The 23,888-nt window shown below is 48.5% G+C and overlaps 1 long non-coding RNA gene across 1 annotated transcript; it reads right to left on the bottom strand.

Annotated features, from left to right (window-relative positions):
• Positions 1-1,221: 1,221 nt before the first annotated feature.
• Positions 1,222-22,093, bottom strand: LOC125349015. The gene is made up of 3 exons (XR_007210436.1): positions 21,802-22,093; positions 10,001-10,006; positions 1,222-1,261 (listed from the first exon to the last, which is right to left on the bottom strand). It is a non-coding gene; the product is annotated as an uncharacterized LOC125349015 (long non-coding RNA).
• Between the last annotated feature and the right edge of the window lie 1,795 nt (positions 22,094-23,888).

Genomic DNA, 23,888 nt, shown 5'->3' with positions numbered 1-23,888 from the left:
TCTGTGCCCATGTTCCCAGCCCAGTCAGCCTTGTGGGAAGCCCTTGGAGGGCAATAAGTCCTACCTCTATTCTCACTGTGCTTTTTGTTTTGAAAATAGGATCATGACCAAGACTCATTCCCAGGAGTAGTATACTGTGTCGCAAAGGATTTTTGCAAGAGTGGAAAGGTTTGTTTTGTTTGTGTTTTGTTTTTTAATTCCTCATTATTGGCACCCCAGAGTGGTCTGGATGTCACTGGTCCACACCAGGTACTTGCTAGATACAACTGTCAGACAAAGACATCCAGTCAGCACCGTTGAGCTCGCTCTGGCTGGGTGGCGTTCAGCTTTGTGGTCAGAGTCCGTTGTCCTGGTTCTGTGGTTGTGGTTGAGTGGTGAGCATTCAGCTAGCACCAAGGTCAGGTGGGAGGATTATGGGCCATATTCTCTGTTGTTGCTAGCCATGGTGTCACATCCATCATCTCCGATTGGGTGGGGAAAGACCCCAAAGCATTGTTAGGCTGCATCTGTTACTGAATTGGGACATGGCTGCAATTAGGTTTTGACACACTCAAGCATCCAGCAGGTCTGGGATGCAGAGCCTCCTGCTAGGATAGGATGCCTGGTCCTTGGCCCTATTAGGCCCTATCTACTCATTTTGGGGTCTGAGACTGTTTAAAAGCTTCACAGATGTTTACAGTTGTCCCTTCCTGCCAGAGAACATTCCTTTCTGTTCTCCTAGCTCTCCCCAGCAGCAATGATAAGTGGAAGGGGCTGGAGCCTAAGCCTCTACTCAGCGTATCACCTTTTAAAATTAGATGGACTCAGTGTAGCAGGCAGCAAGCACCAGGTACTGGGTTCAAATCTAAGGCCTGATCTGTCAGCAAGACAAATGCTAAAATATTTTGAAGACAGATAAGCAGTCTAGTAAGGCAAAAGTGCCTGGTTCAGGGTTCATCAAACTATGTATTCAGCCCTGGGGGCTAAGACTGGTTTTACCTGGTTTTACTAGGGGTATTTGTGAGTGGTCCTGAGGCTTGAACTCATGGCCTGGGCATCATTCCTGAGCTTTTTTCTTCCTTTGTTGGTGGGGCTTGAATTCTGCCTGGGCACTGTCCCTGAGCTCTTCAGCTCAAGGCTAGTTTGCGCCACAATGTTACTTCTGGTTTTTTGGTAATTAATTAGAGATAAGAGTCTCGAGGACTTTCCTACCCAGGCTGACTTTGAATTGTGATCCTCAGCCTCCTGAGTAGCTAGGATTGCAGGACTGAGCCACCAGTGCCTGCTCGGTTTTACATTTTTAAGGAATTATAAAAATAAGTGGAGAAGGGCTGGGAATGTGGCTTAGTGGTAGAGTGCTTGCCTAGCATGCATGAAGCACTGGGTTCGATTCCTCAGTATCTATAAACAGAAAAAGCCAGAAGTGGCACCGTGGCTCTAGTAGTTAGATGCTAGCCTTTAGCAAAAGAAACTCAGGGAGAGTGCCCAGGCGCTGAGTTCAAGCCCCAGCACTGGCAAAAAAAAAAAAAAAAAAAAAAGAAGAAGAAGAAGAAGGTGGTGGAGTGGAATGGTTCATGCCTATAATTCCAGCACTCGGCAGGGAGAGGCAGGAGGATTGATTACACATTCCATGCCAGGCTGGGCTACATACCAAGACCCTGCACAAAAGCAAAAGAGTAAACTTAAAAAAAAAAAAAAAAAGCTGAAATGATCAGGTATCCTGCAAAGCCTTAGATATTTACTGTTGGGCCTTTGCCGGATTTATTTGATGACACTGGGCTGCCTGTGGCCCCACTAGAAGAAATATCACGTTGGAAGGCCCTTTCTGCCTCAGGCTAAACCCTGGCCCCCTCCTGCCCCAGGCCTTTCCAGATCACTCCTCTTACTTAGCCCCTTGTTCAGGATGGAATTGTCTGTCCAGTCTTTGACTGTCATCTGTTTGGGGGTACACAAGCTTGTGCCCAGCGCCATCCTGTGTCAGCTGCGTCACCTTAGTAACACCAGAAACCTCCCAGGGCCCACCACAGTCTGGCCTCAGGGGAAGGAGTCGCCACCCTCCTTGTCAGAATGGAGCACCATATAGCTGCCTAGAAGAGCACCCCGGCTGGGTCTGCAAGAACAGAGCCAGCTCCTACTTCAGCTAGTAGGAAGAGTTTGGGCGAATTCCCTTGTCAGCAGGAGCTTTGTCTTCCTGATATGCTTTTTTTTGAGGGGGGGAGGGGAGTGTCAATTGTAATCACTTTAACGGTGATTATCCTCTTGTTCCAAAATCCCTTAGGTTTTCCTCCCCTTTCCCTCAGCCAACAAAAGCATGTTTTTTTTTTTTTAAAAAAGCAAATCCAATGTTTTGCCAAATTCAATTTCACACAGTAGATCAATTTTTATGTCAAAATAATCCCTTAAATTTGGTGATGATAGGCTTACGTTGGTGTTTTAATCAAATCTGTGTAGGAGAGTGGTGTATTTTTGAAAACTTTATGTTTGAAAGCCATAATTTTCCTTTTCCCATTAAAGAGTGGGGGTGGGAAGATTCCACATCCATGGGAATCTTTGGCTCTGGCAACTTACTTGCTCCTTTTCTAGAAGCACAGCTAGTACATATATCAACCAACATCCAAACTGGCCAGGGGCTCCAGCCCCATCATCGCATGCTTTGCACCACTCTGGCCTAGAGAAAGGGTGAAGATTTTTCTCAGAGACTCAAACCAGTTGCCTCTAAACATATGGCCAGCTGGTGTTTCAAGTGTTACACTCACCAAGCAAAGGCAGTCTACCAGGTCAGGGAGCTCCCTGGCGGTGACTGCCCCATACTGGTCTCACAAAAGGTCAGTTGCATAAGCTAGGCCAGCACGTGTTCCCTGCTTTACACGTCATCTTAGGTGATGAGGCGATTGCAAACCTCAGTGGCACCAGACAGCAGCAGGCAAAAAGTCAGGCAGGATTTAGGCTGTGTAAGTCATGGATTTCTGTGTTCATTGCATGCCTTTGTTGAATTAAGATAACAATTCTGATCATCTTGATACTCTGGGTTTTACGTTTTTCTTCCTTCCATCCCACCTAAATTCATACAGTGTGCCAAAAGTCAGCCTGCCTCCTCTTTGTGCATGGTAGAGAAAAGATGGGCTCTGCAGGTTCGGCAAACAGAGGGGGATGACAGTCTCAGTGAGAAAGCCAGCCGGCGAGCTGGAGAGCGATATTGACTTGCCTTGCTTTCTCATATAGCGGTGTCAGGATCAGCCAGCATTGTCCTTGTGAACTAAGAACAGGATTCTTTCTCTTTACATTCCCTGCCTCCTGCCAACTTCTGGGCTGCCACATAGCTCACCACTGGGTAACAGGCCTCTCTCTGTGGCACTTTGTTGCTCAGCCATCCAGGTGCCTGCAGCTGGCTTGTGGGCCCAGCCCTGTCCACCCTTCACTGCCTTCCCCAGTCAGTCCAGAAGCCCTGTCTCCAGATAAGCCCAGAGGACTGGGCTGAGGCTGGCTAGGTCTTCAGGGAATCCCTGTTCCTCTACACTCGTCTCAGGGTCAGTCCTCAAAAGCGATGAACTTCCTCCCTGCTTCCCTGGGGCTGTCTCTCCCCAGCAGGAGCAGGTACTCCATCTGGCTGAGATACTAAGGAACTTGGCCCAGGCTCCCGAGGGAAGAGAATTGCTTCCCCATAGCCAGACCTTCTTAGTGCCAGAATTCACTTCCTCATCCCTGCTGGTTGGCTGGCCATCGGGAAGGGCTCCTCATAAACATACAAAACCCCATGAGGGCAACGGGTTCACTTGGGCAAGAGAGCTAGGCAGGTAAGAGACGACAAGGCAGCATCTGGCCTGCATAGCACAGCTACATGTGTCCTGGTCCCTGCCCCAGCTTCCAACTCCAGAATGGACCAAACGAAGCTCAGTGACATCCCCCACACAAGCCCTCTCTGCAGTAGAGTGCCTCCTGTGTGAGGCCACTTTGCCCACATCTGTGTGCCCATCCATTTTTAGTGGGTGCATCACAACCATATATGGCTTGAGACAAATAATGGTGCATTGTTCCTCTCATCCACATGCTGTGTCACCCAGGCCACCATGGGGTCCCCTAGTCCCATCTGCAGTGCTGCTGCCCCAGAGCCACCTTGTACTTATTTGGCAGCCTGTCAAAAGTCCCTCTTTCAAACAGCAGTCTGTGTAGCAGACTGCCTGCCCGCCCACCCGCCCAGCCTCTGCTGCCCTCACAATCTATTGGCCTTGCTGCATGAAAAGAAGCTGCTTCCTACACTGTAATTATTGTTTTACAATTGAGTGCCTTAATGATAGTTTATAAATACTATGTATTTATGCGGAACTCTTTGTAAGTGTTCATCTTTTGTGACTGGGTACATTGTCCTGCCTTGGTGGTTGGCATTAGGCTTTGAGCTTGTCCTCCTTGGGACCCATGTTTAATCTGCTATCTAGTCTGACATTGTGTGTTCACGACTACTCCTCAGACCCATGTTTAATCTGCTATCTAGTCTGACATTGTGTGTTCACGACTACTCCTCAGAGCCTGCTAGAAGCCGCTCTGTGAGTTCCTGCAGGCCAGGCAGGCGGCAGGCAGGGTGATGCGGCCTATGGTGACCAATGAAGGAACACATGTTGGTTTGCCAGGCAGCTGGAGACTGGTGCAGCCTGGTACCTGCTGAAACACAGCCCCTACCTGTCCAGCCCCCGATGGTATTCTTGTTGGATGGAGGTTTTAGTGCCATCGTGGCCACCTTGTTCATCCTAGTAGTGTCCTGAGCTCTTGTCATAAATGGTAGGTACAAACATCCCCCACCTCTGCTCAGAGCTCCCCCAGATAAGGTTTATGGGGGTTTTGAGAAGCTGCCGATGGGTTCCTGTTGTGTTGCATTACAATATCAATGATTTTTTTTAATTGTTTTTCTTCATGGTTTTTTTTTATATTGCATATTTAAAAGGCAGTATCTTTGTACTGTGAACTTGCAGTAGAAGATGCATAATGCACTTTTTTTTTACTTCTGTTGGTATGTACTGTGTAGTCTGTACTTCTTGTGATGAAAATAAACTTTTTATAAGTGCCTGATGACTGAATATATGCAAAAGAAACCTCCCTGAGCCTTCCCTGAGACAGCCCAGTCTACCATACCCCCCAGCTGCCTCAGGGGCGGTCCTAACCAAGCGCCTGTGCAGCTCAAACACCTAGACAAGGCCAGCCAAAGAAAGAGCCTGGATGAGGTAGGTGCCTGCCACCCCGCAAGACCCATCTCCTCGGCTTTCCATCACAGAGTAAAACTCCTGAGAAAGACAACTCAGAGAAAATGCTTGTTTGCTCACAGTTTCAGAGCTCCCCTCCCATACCTTGGAGGCTGTGGTGAGCATCATGGCAGAAAGGCATGGTAGAAAACTACCTAATGATGGCCAGAAAGCACAAGACAGGAAAGGACCAAAGTCAGACCCACTATTCCCTTCCAGGGCACACCCCTTGGCCTACTTCCACTAGACTCCATCCACTACAGAGTTCTCCACCTCCCAATAGTACCTCCTGTTGGGGACAGAACCTTCAGTACCTGAGCCCTAACACTTGTTGGCTCTGTAAGACAGGCTGGCTGCCACCGGAGCCTTTACTTCTAGCCTTGTAATTGTGTGAGAGAAGCAGGGGGTCTCCACCCCCTTGTGGGTACCACATAGCACATGGGCTTGGGGAGTACCGCCTGCTCTTGTGTGTGAGTGAACCGCCGAAGTCCAGTGGCTGCAGACTCAGATTCAACTTGTGCCTCAGCTAGACTCACAAGAAACTGATAGATAAACCAGAATGCAAATGTATTACCTTGCAAGTCGAGCAACTGAACTTAAAAAGACAGTCCTAATGGGGTACCAGTAACGCATACCTGCAAATTCTAGCTCTTCTAAAGGCTGAAGTCCAGAGGATCATAGTCCATGGTCAGCTCTATCTCCAAAATAACCAGGAAAAGAAAAGTAGAACTGGAAGCATAGGTCAAGTGGTAGAATGCCAACAGCAAATGTGAGACCCCAAGTTTAAACCTCAGTATCTCTGAAATAGTTCTAGATAAATACATGTGAAACCAGAGTTGGCTAGGAGTTGCTTATTGAGTTACAAGTCAAAGCAAGATAAATTTAGTGGGATATATTTAGTGATTGCCAAGCTATAACACAACCCTCTTTTTTTGCCATGCCCGGAGCTTTCATGCTTGTTAGCTTTCTCACTACCACTCGAGCCATGGTTCTAGCCCAGCTTCTTGCTGGTTATTTTGGAGATAAGAGTTTCACAAACTTTTCTGCCTTGATTGGCTTAGAGCCTCAATTCTCCAGATCTCCATCTCCTGAATAACTAGGGTTGCGGGTCTGAGCTAGAGTACCCAGCTCATGAGAGGGTTTTTAAATGCACTAAGGGTCGTGGTTCAGGAATTCTTTGATGAGGCTAGAGATAGCAACCAATTCTCTTTGGATCCAAACATAACATGGTCTGGGGGGACAAGGCCCAACCATCTATAAGCTTCTGGTAGAAACCCTGGGAACACTGATGGTGAGGGTTAGGAATCATGCAAATGAGAATGATGCGTAAGTAGGCTTATCATTTGCTGATTGCAGTCACGTTCCACACAGGCTTTCTGAGACAAACTATGATACTCAGATCTCAAGTTGCTAGGATTACAGGCATGAGTCACCAGTGCCCGGCTCTTCCAGCTTTTTTTGTTGACTAATTGAAGATAAGAGTCTCATGGACTTTTCTGCTGAGGCTGGCTTTGAACTGGGATCCTCCGATCTCAGCTTCCTGAGTAGCTAGGATTACAGGCCTGAGCCATGCATGCCTGGCTATAGACTGTTCTGTAGGGAATGATGGTAAGAAGATGTTCAGTATATGGGTATTTTTTTTTCTCCAGCTATTTTTTGATCTGTGTCTAGCTGGATCTTCAAGTGTGGCTGCAGAGACTCGACCCAGTTTCTCACGTGTTTCCTACCCACTTTACATTAGGGTTCCCATGGATGCCTCACACAACAACTGTATTGGCCTTATTCTCCCTTTATAGATGAGGAAACTGGCCTGCTAAGCCAGTTTGCATCTACAAAGCAATGAAAGTGGACAGGTATTGTGTCCCCTTCCCCAAGTTACATCTCCGCCACCCAGGGAAGGGAAGAAGCCAGCCAAGTGTGCATCTTGGTCTCCCTTTAGGTGTCAGCCAGCAAGCAGAGGAGTCAGAAGTGAAGCCTCCCACCCCGCAGAGGTGAAGCACGCACCTTGGTCCACACAGGTGTGTGTCCCTCACCATGCTTTAAAGGGAAACTGTTTGTTCATGCATTTCAAAGTACACTTGTTACAGCCTGGGAATATGGCCTAGTGGCAAGAGTGCATGCCTTGTATACAAGAGGCCCTGGGTTCGATTCCCCAGCACCACATATATAGAAAACGGCCAGAATTGGTGCTATGGCTCAGTGGCAGAGTGCTAGCCTTGAGCAAAAAAGAAGCCAGGGACAGTGCTCAGGCCCTGAGTCCAAGGCCCAGGACTGGCCAAAAAAAAAAGCAAAGTACACTTGTCCACTTTCAGCCTCAGATCCTTTTTTTCTTTTGCAAACTGTTCCAGCAAATAAATGTCAACTACACACGTATTAGCATTCTCCCATACAGGAAAGCATGCTGGGAACTTGACACACTTCACTGGCCTAGGGGCCAAGTTCTGTGATAGATCATGTGCTTAGTATATTCTAGGCCCTGGTCCCCATTAATAATAATAATAATAATAATATAAATAGGCCAGGCACTGGTGGCTCACACCTGTCTAATCCTACTTAGGGCTGAGATCTGAGGATCACAGTCCAAACCCAGCCTAGGCAGGAAAGTCTGTGTGTGTGACTTTTTTTTTTTTTTGCCAGTCCTGGGACTTGAACTCAGGGCTTGAGCACTGTCCCTGGCTTCGTTTTGCTCAAGGCTAGCACTCTGCCAATTTGAATCACAGTGCCACATCTGGCCTTTTCTATATATGTGGTGCTGAGGAATCAAACCTAGGCTTCATGTATACAAGGCAAGCACTCTTGCCACTAGGCCATATTCCCAGCCGCTGTGTGCCTCCTTATCTCCAATAAACTATTCAGAAAAAAAATCAAGTGGTGCTGTGGCTCAAATAATAGAGCACTAGCCTTGAGCAAAAGAAACTCAGGGACAGTCCCCAGGCCTTGAGTTCAAGCCCTAGGATTGGCGCACACACACACACGCGTGCACACACACACACACACACACACACACACACACACAAATGAGGGCTGGGAATGTGGCTTAGTGGTAGTGTTTGCCTAGCCTGCACAAAGCCCTTAGCTTGATTACTCAGTACCACATAAACAGAAAAAGCCAGAAGTGGCACTGTGGTTTAAGTGGTAGAGTGCTATCTTTGAACAAAAGCTCCATTGCTTCATTGCTGAGTTTATCCTTCCAGCAGAAGGTGTGACTATATTTTCTCACAGAAATTAAAAACGTGGGTCAGGGCCACATAGCCACAGAGGCCCAAAGTGAGCAACAGTGTACGTTCTATCTCAACACAAAGATAATAGCTTCTGACAGGCAACAGTGACTCACACCTGTAATCCTAGCTACTCAGGAGGCTGAGATCTGAGGATTGCCCTTCAAAGCTAGCCCAGGCAGGAAAGTCTATGAGATTCTTACTTCTAGTTAACCAGCAAAAAGCTGGAAGTGGCTCAAGTGCTGGAGTGATAGAGCCTTGAGCACAAAAGCTCAGCAACAATGCCCAGCCCTGAGTTCAGGCCCCAGTATTGGCACACACACATACATACACCCAAAATGAAGTCCCAACTTCATTGATGAGGCTTGAAAAGTTTGAGGATACCCATGATTGCCTAAATCAAGTTTCTCTCAGGCAAGGACGTGTCTCTGTCACCTCAGGATCCCCAGCAAGGGTGTGGCCAATTGGCTTGGGATCAGTGCCAGATATTCACTATGAATCAGAGAATCTTGAGGTTTCTAGACTGGAAAATTCTGAAAGATCATGCCAGCCGAACTCCTAATCACATCAGCCATCTTGGTACAATTCCTCCTTTCCCGGAGTCCCTGCCAGACACTGGAAAAGCAGGAGGTGGTCTGTTTCATCACCTGAGACTTGGACAGACATCAAAGAGGAAATGTAGCCCCTGCTAACCGTGGCGAGGCTAGACAGGAGGATTTGAGGTTTATTTATTTTGGAGTCCAGGATTGCACTGCGGATCTTGCTTGTGCAGAGGACATGCTTTACCACTAAGCCATACTCCCAGCCCCCAGAGTTGTTTCTGTTTTTCTTTTGGTCAGTCAGTCTTGGGGCTTGAACCCAGGACCTGGGCACTGTCCCTGAGCTCTTTCACTCAAGGCTAGTGCTCTACCATTTTTGAGCTATAGCTCCACTTTCAGTTTTCTGGTGTTCAGGTTCATGGATGGAGGGCCTTGAGAATAGCATGTTGGCAGGGAGCGTCATGAGATAGCCTGAGGCCTCATATAGACTGAGGGCCTACCCATTGGGGCAGTGGCTCAGCAATCTCCTGGTACCCAAGAAAGCCAGGACGCTTGTGCCACTGCTCAGAACACTTGGGCTCATACTCATTGATGTCGACAACAGATGTCAGCATCCACGGCGGGCTGACAAACACTTGCACAGGACCTGGAGTTTCTAAGGCACCTATGCTGGCTTTGCCACTCTGCTTGTTACAGTCTTTAAATCTCTAGTAATTTGCCAGGCGCCAGTTGCTGACACTTGTCATCTTAGCTATTCAGGAGGCTGAGATCTAAGGATAGCGGTTTGAAGCCAGCCTTGGCAGGAAAGTCAATAAAACTCTTACCTCCAATGAAATCACTGAAAAAGCTGGAAATGGCGCTGTGGCTCAAGTGTTAGATTGCTAGCCTTGATTAAGCTCAGGGACAGTGCCCAGGCTCTAAGTTCAAGCCCCAGGACTGGCACATTAACACTGTAATGAACTCACAGGAAATCCTGCCCTGAATTTGGGTATTCTGTATTATATTAAGTGCTTAGCTCAAGCCACCCAGTGACCAGATTCTCTGACAGCTCATCTCCCTTAGCATCTAAGGGACAAGGGATGCCCGCGCAAACTCTCTGTACACACATCTTCCCCCTCCTCTGCCACTAACTCTGTAGAAGACACAGAAGCTTCCCTTCTGGACATAAATACCATGTGTCCCCAACCTGGGCAAGAGAAGTTTGTCCCAATGGGTCTTTGAGGAGGGGAATACACATGCAGCCTGTGAGCGTGGGCTCCTTCCTGCTGCAATCCAGAGGTACATCCTGTTCTGCCGTTGCTGTGATACATCCAAAAACATCTGCCACAACACAGGGCTGGGGCTGGTGGCTGGCAGCAGAGCCATGAAGGAGCCATGACCTGGGCGGGCTGGGTACCAGAGGGAGCCAGGCCTGTAGCTGGGCAGAGATCTGAGAAACTTCCCTGACCTCTGTGTTCATGTGCAGCCCCGTGTGCATATGTGTGCATGCACATGTGTGCACACACACACATATACACCCTCTATATGGAAGGCAAGATGGACTTCCTGTACAGGGAGATTTCACCTAGTAAAGAGTTCCTAATTCTCTGTATTCTTCCTGGAGGTCTCCAGTCCAAAGCCCCAGGGGGATAGGGCAAGGCCCTTCAATTTCCCAACTTCCTCATCCTGTCCACCTCACACAGCCCACAGACATGCCCCAGGCCCCATCTTGCCACCTGACCCTTCATGGGGAACTCATTGTCATGGTTCTTTTTGATCAGCAAGGAAACACAGCGAGGATTACACATCTGTAATCCTAGTTATTCAGGAGGCTGAGATTTTGAGGATCATAATTCAAAGCCAGCTGGGGCAGGAAAGTCTGTGAGACTCTATCTTCAATTAAGCACCAAAAAACCTAAAGTGGAGCTGTGGCTCAAGTGGTAGAGGGCTAGCCTTGAGTTAAAAAAAATAACACAAACTAAGGGACAGTTCACTTGCCCATAGGGCAAGCCCCAGTACCATCACACACATACATAGAGAAAAAAACAAAACTACATTCATGGTGACAAAGCCACATACTGTGGAAGAGAGAGTTGCTTCTTACAGACAACAAACACCTATAAAGTGCTCAGAACAACCCCTGACCCCAGGGAAGTACTCTGTTAAATTAAAGGATGGACCACATGATCTGATCCCAGGAACAAACTGGTGTCACAGGAATTCTAAAAGAGAAACTGAGGTTCTGATGATATCACCTGCCAATGGTCACACAGCCCAGCGGGATCTGAACCCAGGTCACGCCAGCCCTAAAGCTATAGCTTGTAATCCCTCTTCCGCTCTTTTGTGGCTTTTTCTTAGGTTTCCAACCCTCCATGGCTCCCTCGGGCCACAGCCAGCCCTGACCTCATTCTGCTGGTGACCCGGGTCCAGCGGAGGTCAGACTTCCTGTCCAGGCTGCACCCTGCCCAAAGCCCCCAGGGATTTTCCCCCTCTGGCTTGCCCCTTGATCCTAGATTCTAAGGGTCTCCTGCCTTCTCCACCTGGCTTCTCCCAAAGTTTGAACTTCTGTGAGTCAGCCCTCCACCTTGCCCTGTGGTGGGGCTGGGCTCATAGGTGACATTTCTTTAGTTATGTTGAACAAAGGGAGCTTTGTAGTCACCATTTTTTCAGATGAAGAGTCTCAAGTCAAATGACTTTCCCAGATGGCCCAGCCTGAGGCTGATGGAATGACTGAGCCAGCCACCTCCTCTGGGAAGCTGTCCCTGATAATCCTCCTCCCTCTAGGTTCCCAGGCCAGAGCTGTTCCTAGAACACCCCCCTCCCCTTGCAGTTTTCCATATTTGTCCTGAGTAGATAGACACTGCAACAGCCCTGCCGTGGCTTTCTGTGCTGTGGGGTGGGCGGGGTGGCAGGGGTTCCTCCAGGCCAGCCCCTCCCTATGCAGGCTGGGAAGGAGGTGGGAGCACACAGCTGTGTGACCCTGGACAGGTCGCTTCCCCTCTCTGAGCCATGTTTCCTGAACAGGGGGACTGGGGTCCCCACGGGGTTGCTGGAAAGAGGGAAGCTTGGAGCATACAGTAAGTGCTCCACAATTGCACCAGTCACTAGGGAGCCTGGAATCATGGCAGCAGAGCATCTGTCTTCCACTCTTGGGAGACTGAGGCCCAGAGAGGGGCAGCGACGTCTCCAAGGTCTCAGAGCCTGTCTCTTGCTGGCTCCAGTCCTGGCCTGGCCATTCTCCCTGCTCAGCTCTGAAGGGAAGGGCTGGGCTTGGGGCAATCCAGGCAGGGGTGGGGTCCCCCTGGGCTGCAGGTGGGTGAGGAGAAGAGAGACCGGATGGAAGTTTCCCCAGTGCCAGCCCCCATTGCTGAGGGGTGCCTGGGTGCCAAGGGCTTTGCTGCTTTTCTCACTGAATTCTAGAAGTCCTGGGAGAGCTGCAGCACTGCCCTCTCCCGCTGGACACTGGGGGAAACTGAGGCTCAGGGTGATGGAGGGGTGGGGGAGTAGAGGCCTCAGCCTTGGATCTGACTGTCTAAGGAGATGGGTGATGTTCACTAGTGTTGCTCTGTGGTTTACAAAGCTGTGACCTTCCAGACATCTTAGACGGGAAGTGGCAGGGGACACAGGGTCAGAGGCTGCTGAGCTTGATGCTCTGGGAGCCGCAACTGGGCCCCAGCCAAGGCCAGGGCGGGGCGCGGCCTCCGGACGACCACGCCCCCATGGAACCACGCCCCGACCTGGCCACGCCCAGTGTGTGCCTGGCAGTCATGTCCCCCTCCCTCCAGGAGCTTAGAGGGCAGCAGGATCTACACCTCCGGGAGCCTGGGGACTCCAGGGCCTGGCCTGGACAAAGGGTCCCCACTCTGCTCACCTCCCCCCAGGGAACACCCACCCTGAAGGCCAAAGTTTGACAGAAAAAAGGCAGAATCCCCACCAGACAAGGGCATGGGGCCATCTGCAGACTTGCACGGGCAGTTGACCTCTGACCTCCGGTGAATTCCAGGCCCTCAGGGACCCTTAGTTCCGGTCTCCGTGGGGGAGTGGGGAAGAGGGGAGGCGTGGGGTTCAATGGGAATAGGGCTCCACCTGCGGGTCTGAAGTGAGAGTGTGCATGTGGATTGTGCAGACCACCCAGGTCACTGCCCCTGCTCCGTCCTTGGTGCTGAATGACAGGGAGAAGGGGGACGCGCCTCCTCCCCGCCCTAGCCGATCCTGCTGGTCACCACCCCTCAGTTCTCTGAGGCACCCCCCTCTCCCCTGCATTCCCTTTGGGTACCCCCTGGTGTGCAGGGCAGCTCACGTGGACACTGTGTAACTAGCACAGCTCATCACCAGGGTACACACTCACACACACAATCAGATTCAATCCATGTCTAATAAGATCCGGGAGGGAGGTTGGGTGTGGGGGCAAGGGTGAGCGTAGTAGGCGCACAGCCCAGGTGCCTGTTTAACGGGCACCGTGGAGATGGCTCAAAGTCTTGGACTATTTGAGCCCAGGCCGAGAAATGTGAAAACCAAGGGCAAGGGAGGACTGTGGGCACACAGACAATGACAGGCAGATGGAGAAGTTAGCAAAGCCAGCACCCAGCTGAGTCCTGGGCCTTTGGGGGACCTTGGAAAGAGAAGCTCCATAGCTCACGAGGGAGGAAAGGACACATTGGAAGTGAGGGAGAGGCAGGGGTGGCAAACAGTGCTGGCAAAGTGTGTGCTGAAGGTTTGTGACTTGCATCCCCATACGTGGATACCCTGAGATCACCTTGTCAGACCAGAATCCTCCTCTAATTCTGTGAAGAGCCTGTGGGGAGATACAGGTAAAGACCGTGTGTGTGTGTGTGTGTGTGTGTGTGTGTGTGTGTGTGTGTGTTAGTGAGGTGTGTACTGAACTCAGGGCCTGGGTGCTGTCCTTGAGCTTTTCTTTTTTTTTTTTTTTTTTTGGTCAGTTGTGGGGTTTGAACTCAGGGCCTGGGCTCTGGCCCTGAGCCTCTTTGTACTCAAGGCTAGTGCTCTACCAGTTGAGCCACAGCTCCACTTCCAGTTTTTTGAGTGGTTAATTGGAGATAGGAGTTTCAATGGGGACTTTTCTGCCTGGTCTGGCTTCAAACCCCAATCCTTAGATCTCAGCCTTCTGAGGAGCTAGGATTACAGCATGAGCCACCGGCACTCAACTCAGAGCTTATTTTATTTTTTTAACTTAAATCTGGCACTCTACCACTTGAGTCACAGCTCCACTTCCAGATGTCTGGGATTAAATCCGCTATTTAGGCTTGGCTCCAGGGTATGTCTCCCACACGTTTCCTCTTTTCTGGATAAACAAGCCACAAGATGAGTTTTTTAGAAAAAGTACCAAAGTTCCCAGGTAGGGATAATTTAGCCAGAGGTAATGAGAATGGGAAGATACACATGGTATAGGGCAGTGGGTATTTCCAGGTTTAAAAACAAGCACATCCTGCCACTGTCCCATCAAATTATGTTCTGTCTTGAGGGTTTGCCATGGTGTAATTGTGGTTAGCATTTATTTATTTATTTATTTTCCAGTCCTGAAGCTTGGACTCAGGACCTGGGCACTGTCCCTGAGATTTTTTTCACTCAAGGCTAGTGCTCTACCACTTCGAGCCATAGCTCCACTTCTAGTTTTCTGGTGTTTAATTAGAGATAAGAGTCTCGTGGACTTTGTAGCCTGAACTGGCTTTGAACCATGATCCTCAGATCTCAACCTCCTGAATAGCTAGGTTTACAAGCATAGTCATAAGTACCCAGCTTTTTTTAAGTATTGGGGTCTGAGTGCAAGATCTCCTGTTTACAAAGTAAGTACTACCATGTGAGGCTTCCAGCCCTTTATTGCTTTAGTATGTTTTTGTTATGGGATTTGAGAAAGGAGATTCCCTGTCCCTCCAAGAGTCTACCACTCAGAGACAGTCTCAAGTAAAAAGATGGGTTTATTGGGGAAGTAAAAAGCAAACTGACCAACCAGAGATGCAGCACAGACTTGGGAGCTGAAACTGCAACAGTGAAAAGTGCTGACCGGCCAGGGACACAGTGTAGACTCGGGAGCTGCCACCATGACCCAGAGCAGCCCTCAAATTGGGGTTTATAAAGGTAAAAGTGTAGCACAGATGTAGAGGTTGACACAGCAGGTAGAGCAAGCAACAAACAAGTTAAGCAAGCCACTTACAAAAGCAGAACTTTGGGGTCAGGTTGGCCTAATCTACTCCCCCCAACATTTCCCACCATGTTTTCCTAATCAAGATGGCGTCAGCTGTACTCCCTACAACATTTTCAGATAGAATCTATTGCTTTTGCCAAAGCTAGCCTCAGACCATAATCCTACTTCTGCTTTCCAAGTGTCTAGGATTACAGGTATGTGCCACAATACCTGGCCCTTATGCTTCCCTTTTGGAGGTTAGAAAATGGAGGCAGAGGGAAGGAGTGACTTTCTCCAGGCCATAACTTGTCAGAGATGAAAATTAAAACAGGGTCTGTCATCAAAGCTGCTGTTCATATGCCAAACTGCTTCATGAATATTAAAATTATATAGGCCGGGGCTGGGGATATAGCCTAGTGGCAAGAGTGCCTACCTCGGATACACGAGGCCCTAGGTTCGATTCCCCAGCACCACATATATAGAAAACGGCCAGAAGCGGCGCTGTGGCTCAAGTGGCAGAGTGCTAGCCTTGAGCGGGAAGAAGCCAGGGACAGTGCTCAGGCCCTGAGTCCAAGGCCCAGGACTGGCCAAAAAATAAAATAAAATAAAATAAAATAAAATTATATAGGGTCTTTAACTCCTTTTCTACCTGAGGAAACAAAGTATTTTCTCTCTTTTCCATTTTTCCCTACTTTAACTCTGTGATATGAAAATAAATCCTGCTATAATAAATCATAACAGAAGCAGAGTACTGCTGGCTCCTGCTTATAATACTAGCTATGGAGGAGACTGAGATCTGATAATTGAGGTTGAAGGCTGCCCAGGCAGGAAAGTCCATGAGACTCTTTATTTCCAATAAACTACCATAAACCAAGAAGTAGAGCTGTGGCTTAAGTGGCAGAACACTAGCCTTGAGGGGGAAATAAAAAGCTCAGAAACAGTGCCCAGGCCCTGAGTTCAACCTCTAGGACTGGCAACAAAAATAAATACTATAGCAGAAAAAAAAAAAGTGTTGCTTTTCTCTGTCACATCTAGCTTGCTGGCGGCGTTGGGAGGGGGGGGTGTGAGTGTGCAATGTCAGCCCATCAGCCTCTTCTCCCTTAGGGGTGTAAGTGTCTAGGGCCTCAGGAAAAGACGCCCCTTGGTCTGCAGGAGACTGCAGTGTGTCTGGAAGAAACCTGTGTTTGCATCCACAAAAGGCTTTTTGAGGCCTGGGAGCCTTAGGGACTTAGGGACAGATGGGGGCCATAGATTTCTTCCAGAAATGGTCTCACTTTCTTTCTAATCCCTGGATAATTAATGTGCTGGGATCAAGACCATGGCTGGCCATTTTCTACTGAATTGGGAGAAGGAAGCATGGGGTGGGGGATGTCTGTTAATGATCCACAGGACACCCCCCCCCCATCCCCTGCCTTTCCTCGCCCTGACTGATCCCAGTCTACTTGGGTGACCAGAGATGAGAGAGACACAGAACAACCAATCTCTGACATCAGATGCTCCCACTCTGGGGCTCCCTGCACCCCCTTCTCTTACAGTTTTTGGGACATGCCCACCCACACAAATGACCATCAGTTTTCCTCTGCTTCCTCCCTTCCCTCCTTCTCCTCCTCCTCCTCCTCCTCTTCCTCCTCCTCCTCCTCCTTCCTCTTTTTCTTCGTCTTCCCTTTCTTCTTCCTCCTCCTCCTCTTCCTCCTTCTTCATCTTCTTTATTTTTTGCACTGGTACTGTGGCTTGAACTCAGGGCCTGGTGGCTAGCCTTTAGCTTTTTCACTCAGGGCTGGTGCTCCACAACTTGAGCCACAACTCCACATCTAGGTTCTTGGTGGTTAATTGTAGGCAAAAGTCTTACGGGCTTTCCTGCTTGAGCTGGCTTCAAACTGTGATCTTTATATCTCAGCCTCCTGAGTAGCTAGGATTACATGTGTGAGCTAGGTTCCTGTCTTCGTTGCTTTTGGGATTTTTTTTTTTTTTTTTTGCCTGTTCCAGGGCTTGAACTTAGGGCCTAAGCACTGTCCCTGAGCCTCTTTGTGTTCCAGACTAATGCTCTACCACTTGAGCCACCATGCCACTTCCAGCTTTTTCTGAGTAGTTTATTGGAGATAAGAGTTTTTCTGCTCAGGCTGGCTTTGAACCGCAATCCTCAGATCTCAGCCTCCTGAGTAGCTAGGATTATAGATGTGAGCCACTGGCACGCAGCTCATTGCTTATTTTTGAGGTAGGGTCTCAATTATGCTCTGGCTGGTCTGAACCTCAGTGCTTCTATTTACGCTTTCCTCTATTGTTGAGGATCACTGACATGCACCAGTACATTTATCCAGTGTGCTTCCTCTATAGCTGGGATGATAGGCAGAGTAGAAAGCACTGGGCGTGGCCACGTCGGGGCGTGGTTCCATGGGGGCGTGGTCGTCCGGAGGCCACGCCCCGCCCTGGCCTTGGCTGGGGCCCAGTTGCGGTTCCCAGAGCATCAAGCTCAGCAGCCTCTGGCCCTGTGTCCCCTGCCACTTCCCGTCTAAGATGTCTGGGAGGTCACAGCTTTGTAAACCACAGAGCAACACTAGTGAACATCACCCATCTCCTTAGACAGTCAGATCCAAGGCTGAGGCTTCTACTCCCCCACCCCTCCATCACCCTGAGCCTCATGTTCCCCCAGGGTACAGCGGGAGAGGGCAGTGCTGCAGCTCTCCCAGGACTTCTAGGATTCAATGAGAAAAGGTGGAGTGCCCAGCCATTTGTTGAAATGGAATCTCTCAAACTTCTTTTTTTTGCCCACGATGGCTTTGAACTTTGATTTTTCTCAATCCCTCATTCCACCTTCCAAGTAGCTAGGATTACAGACTTGAACCACAGTGCCCGACTGTCAAAAGCTTTTGTAAGGGATGTATGTAAGCAAATACACTGGCTTGTGAAGGAGTACTTCTCCCATATGTCTGGAGTAAGAGTTGGGCTGAGGAAATCCCTTTCCATTTCCCTGGCTGACACACTCAAAGGTCCTCCACACGAGGCACCCACCCAGAGAACTACGTGGGCCCATGGAGGTGTACCTAGGCCTCCACTTACTTCTTCATTCATATGTTCAACAAGCCGGGTGTTGGTGGCTCACATCTGTCATCTTTTTTTTTTTTTTTTTTTTTTTTTTTTGCCAGTCCTGGGGCTTGAACTCAGGGCCTGAGCATTGTCCCTGGCTTCTTTTTGCTCAAGGCTAGCACTCTACCACTTGAGCCACAGTGCCACATCTGGCTTTTTCTATATATGTGATGCTGAGGAATCGAACCTACGGCTTCATGTATGCGAGGCAAGCACTTTACAATTAGGCCATATTCCCAGCCCCAACACATTTGTCATCTTAAGTACTCAGGAGGCTGAGATCTAAGGATCTAAGGATCATGGTCTGAAGCCAGCCCAGGCAGGAAAGTCTGTGAGACTCTTATCTCCAATTAACCACCTAAAGCCAGATGTGGAGCTGTGGCTCAAGCAGTAGAGCACCAGTTTTGAGAGAGAGAGAAACAAACACCCCAAGAGACAGTATCTAGGCCCTAAGTTCAAGCCCCAGTATACTCCCACCCTCTTTCTCCACTCTTTCTCCCTCTCTCTCTCTCTCTCCTTCTCCCTCTCCCTTTCTCTCTCCCTATTGCCCTCTCTCTCCCTCTCTCACACACACATAAATACTCAATAAGTATTTATTCAGCATCCTGTATGATTTGGAGCTCTGGGAAGAGTCAGAGAAGCAAAAGTCACAGTAGCAGGAGTTGTTCACAAAGGCAGTAAATGAAACAAAAACTCCACAGATATTGTAGTTTGAACTAGGTTCAAATCTCAGCTATATTACCTACAAGCTATATGACCCTAGACCTTTTTGGGCCTTAGTTCTCTTTTCAAAAAGAAAAGCATAATAGTGTCTATCTGAGATATGAATAAATGAAATATGAATAGGACACACTTAGTATGAGACAGGGTGGGGGCATGGGTTAATACCTGCTGAGTTTATTATTACGGGAAGGCCCTATGGTGAGGGATGAACCCCTATTACAAACTAAGGCAGACCCAGCTAATACTATGGATCAAATACCTTCACTCTGAAGAGCTTCCGTTTTGTGATCTGAAGAACAGGTATATGCACAGGTAACTTGCTGGATTAATGGCCCAGTGCACGTACAAGGCCTGCAGCTATTTCCTGTAGGAGAGTGGATTGGAAGAGCAGAGCAGAGATTACCACACACTACAGTGCTGTAACAAAGGCCTCTGACGAAGGCTTGTTGTCCTGGGTGTGATTTCTGAGAAATCTAGCTGCAATCCCCTTGGGTAGTAGAACCCTCAAGAGCAAGCAAGTCCTTATTTGACCTCAGCACAGGAACTGCAGCCTACAGAGCGAGGCATGAAGTAGAAGCCAGACAGTATGGACTAAGAGACACAACTTAAGTCTTGTGCTAGGCCTGGAATCCCAGCTACCAAGGAGGCTAAGAGCTGAGGATCGGGTTGGGAACATGGCCTAGTGGCAAGAGTGCTTGCTTCCTACACATGAAGCCCTGGGTTCGATTCCTCAGCACCACATATATAGAAAAGGCCAGAAGTGGCAGTATGGCTCAAGTGGCAGAGTGCTAGCCTTGAGCAAAAAGAAGCCAGGGACAGTGCTCAGGCCCTGAGTTCAAGGCCCTGCCCTGAGTTCAAGGCCCTGGACTGGCCAAAAAAAAAAAAAGGGCAAAGGATCAAATTCAAAGCCAGTCTTGGCAGAAAGTTCATGAGATTCTTCTCTGATTAGCAAAAAGCTGGGTTGGAGGCGTGGCTCAAGTAGTAGAGTACCAGCTGAACAAGTAAGCTGAGCAAGTGGGAGGCCCTGAGTTCAAATTAATATGGAAGACAGACAGACAGACAGACAGGCAGGCAGAGGTGTTTGTGTGCCTGCAGACCTTTAGGAGGAGAGAGCTGTGTTGGAGCCTCCACAGTGAGCCATTTCTTTCTGTTCCTTAGAATTTGGGTGGCAGGCGTGTGGTTTCTGAGCAGATGTTCCCCTTCTCAGCTTTCCTTGGAAAAGCCATTTTCTCGCCTTTCAGAAAACTAGGTGATCATTCCCTTGGGGAGAGAACAGACAGTCTTAGTTCTAACTATGGCTAAGAAAGGCCACCACTGATCTGGCTGGGAGCAAAACCTGGAAAGGAGATGGGAACATTTCAAATGACCTGGAGTAGGAGCTCAGGATGTTCCCAAGGTCCCAGCCAGGTGTGGTTGACCTTGAGACAGGTGCTGAGGGAGTCTGGGCTCTGCAGGGCAGTTATAGGCGCAATGCCTACAGCCTTACAATGAACAGTGAGATCACAGTTGTCTGGTCAGTTGGTTCCTTTATTTAAACACAACTAAAAATAAGAACAATAGTAGCAAGAATGTAGCATTTGGGGGCTGGGGATATAGCCTTGTGGCAAGAGTGCCTGCCTCGGATACACGAGGCCCTAGGTTCGATTCCCCAGCACCACATATACAGAAAACGGACAGAAGCGGCGCTGTGGCTCAGGTGGCGGAGTGCTAGCCTTGAGCGGGAAGAAGCCAGGGACAGTGCTCAGGCCCTGAGTCCAAGGCCCAGGACTGGCCAAAAAAAAAAAAAAAAGAATGTAGCATTTGGGGAATGGGGAAGGAAAGAATGCAAATTTTGAAGTTAGAAATGCAGGACACTCCTTTTTTTTTAGACAGGGTCTGAGCCACACTGATGGCTCATGCCTATAATCCTAGCTACTTAGGAGGCTGAGCCTGAGGATCATGGTTCAAAGCCAGCCCCATCAGAAAAGTCCCTCAGACTCTTATCTACAATTACTCACTAGAAAACTAGAAGTGGAGCTGTGCTTCAAAGTGGTAGAGCACTAGCCTGAAGCAAAAGAGCTCAGGGACAGTGTCCAGGCCCCACAACTGCAAAAGAGAGAGTGGTTGGGGATCTAGCTACATAGCCTGGGCTGGCCTTTTGATCCTCTTGTTTCAGCCTCCCAGTGTCTGGGATACAGGTGTACACCACCATGCCTGGCTACAGGTGAACATTTGAATTGGTGGACTATGAAAAGCAAATAACTCTCCCCAGAAAATGTCAGGCCTGAACCAGAGGCCAAGGAGGATGGGACACACTGTCGCCATGGCCTGTGTGAGGCAGGACTCCCTGTCTTTGGACTTCCAGGCTCTCAGACCTTCACATTTGAGCTAGAATCCATACTATAGATTATCAGCACTGGGGTTTGAATTCAGAGGCTGGACTTGCTTGCTCAAGGCTGGTGGTCTACTATCTGAGCCACAGCTCCAGCCTTACTTTTTTTTTTTTTTTTGCCAGTCTTGGGGCTTGAACTCAAGGCTTGGGCACTGTCCCTGCCTTCTTTTTGTTCAAGGCTAGCACTCTATCACTGGAGCCATAGCACCACTTCTGGCTTTTTCTGTTTATATGGTGGTGCTAAGGAGTCGAACCCAGGGCTTCATGCATGCTAGGTAAGCACTCTACCACTAAGCCACATTCCCAGTCCCTATATAATATTCTTTTTTTTTTTTTTTTGGCCAGTCCTGGGGCTTAGACTCAGGGCCTGAGCACTGTCCCTGGCTTCTTTTTGCTCAAGGCTAGCACTCTGCCACTTGAGCCACAGCGCCACTTCTGGCCGTTTTCTGTATATGTGGTGCTGGGGAATTGAACCCAGGGCCTCATGTATACAAGGCAAACACTCTTGCCACTAGGCCATATTCCCAGCCCCTACCCTATATAATATTCTTAAAATGATCAAAATTTTAGAAATGTTGAACAGATGAGTAGTATATTAAGGCAGGGTGAGTTACAAAGTTGTGATGGGAGGGTGATTAGAGTAAGGGAACTATTTTGTATCTTCCTTGTATCAATGTCAGTATGCAGGCTTGTAATATTGTATTACAGTTTTGTAAGATTGTTACTGTTAGGGAAGTTGGGTAAAAGATACATGTAATCTCTATCTGAGAAAGACAGAGAGACAGAGACAGAGTCCCATCTAGAGCTCTGTCAATCATTAGGTCTTTTCCTGCTTCTATTTCTTTTTTTTTTTTTTTGGCCAGTCCTGGGCCTTGGACTCAGGGCCTGAGCACCTTCCCTGGCTTCTTCCCGCTCAAGGCTAGCACTCTGCCACCTGAGCCACAGCGCCCATTCTGGCTGTTTTCCATATAGGTGGTGCTGGGGAATCGAACCGAGAGCTTCATGTGTAAGAGGCAAGCACTCTTGCCACTAGGCCATATTCCCAGCCCTCCTGCTTCTATTTCTTAGGACAAAGTGCCCTAAGCAGACAGAATGAAGATTTATCAGTGTAACAGGAGTAGAGAACACTTACTTTCTGGCCAAACATGCCATTGATAGATGGCAGGACACACACATATGCTTCTTGTATGCTTTTTGTTGGCTGCCTGAGGCCATCTACTATCATTGAGAATATTTTAGCACCCATAAATGATGTTATACATATCCAAATAAGCCCTTGGCAAAAGAAAATGTTCTGTATCCCTGGATGTAGGGTGAATTTTAATATTTTACAAGCTTTATTCTCTTCTATGAGTTAATTAGAGAATTGCCTACTGATATTGCGGGGCGGGGCTTCTAGTCTCTTGTCTATTTAATTTTATTACTTGTGAATACTTCTACAGGGCTATCTCATCAGCTTCTACATTGCCCTGGCAACCTAAGACTCATGTCCACACTTGGTCCTGAGAGAAACGAGAGAAATGACATGCTAAGGAGCCTCTGGATGCAGGTCCATCATTCTCTCCTATCTATATATGAGTGGCTGGTCCCTGTGGGGCTTGCGATTACTCTTATTTCCTGATCATTACGCTCCTCTCTGATGAGCATCTGTCATTTTGGAATCAACAGCTTTTGAGAGCAGGAAATCACTCTTTCTCTTTCTTCCTTCTGTCCTTCCTTCTTTCTTTCATTTGTTCTTTTGTGTGCTAGTCCTAGGGCTTGAACTCAGGGCCTGGGTGCTGTCCTTAAGGTTTTTCACTCAAGGCTTGTGCTCTTCCCCCTTGAGCTACAGCTCTATGTCCAGCTCTGTGGTGGTTTCTTGGAAATAAGAGTGTCACAGACTTTTCTACCCCGATTGGCTTCCAACTGTGATCCTCATATTTCAGTTATCTGAGTAGCTGGGATTACAGATGTGAGCCACTAGTGCCTGGCAGGAAAGCACTGTTAAATCAGGCTTCATACCTGAATCTGAATCTTTCCATGAAGGGCCATGTTGGACAGGTATGAAAGTTTTCATGTTGTCTACCAAGGGGTTGTAAGGATCACAGTTCAATGTCTGCTTGGGCAGACAAGTCCAAGAGACTCATTTTTCAATTCACCAGCAAAAAGCTGGAAGTGGAGTTATAGCCTAAGAGGCAGAGCACCAGTCTTGAGTAAAAAGCTAAGGAGAACCCCCAGGCCCTGACTTCAAGCCCCTGTAAGAGTCACAAGCATATAGACACACACACACAGACACACAGACACAGACACAGACACACACACACACACACACACACACACACACACACACACACACACACACCGTGACAGAATTTTCCAAGGGTGATGCAGTTTTCTGCTGTTCTGGGAGTAACAGTTTTCAGCTGGCCACACTGGAGGCAGATTCGAGTGAGGCATTGCCTCTGGCTTTGAGTGCTTTTGTGCAACCAACACTTCCTCCAACTCAAGGATAAACTAGGAACTACAACAGACAGAAGGAAGATGATGTCTTCTGGATGTTTATATCTCAACATAGTCTCCTGACCCACTGTGGTAGTCATGGGGGGAGGGGGGTAGTATCTCTGGAAATCTTTTGTTTTGTTT

Source organism: Perognathus longimembris, chromosome 3 (assembly GCF_023159225.1).
Source record: "Perognathus longimembris pacificus isolate PPM17 chromosome 3, ASM2315922v1, whole genome shotgun sequence".
In the NCBI taxonomy this organism is placed as follows: Eukaryota; Metazoa; Chordata; class Mammalia; order Rodentia; family Heteromyidae; genus Perognathus; species Perognathus longimembris.
Note: the sequence above shows the minus strand (reverse complement) of the source record. Positions and strands in the feature narration are given on the sequence as shown.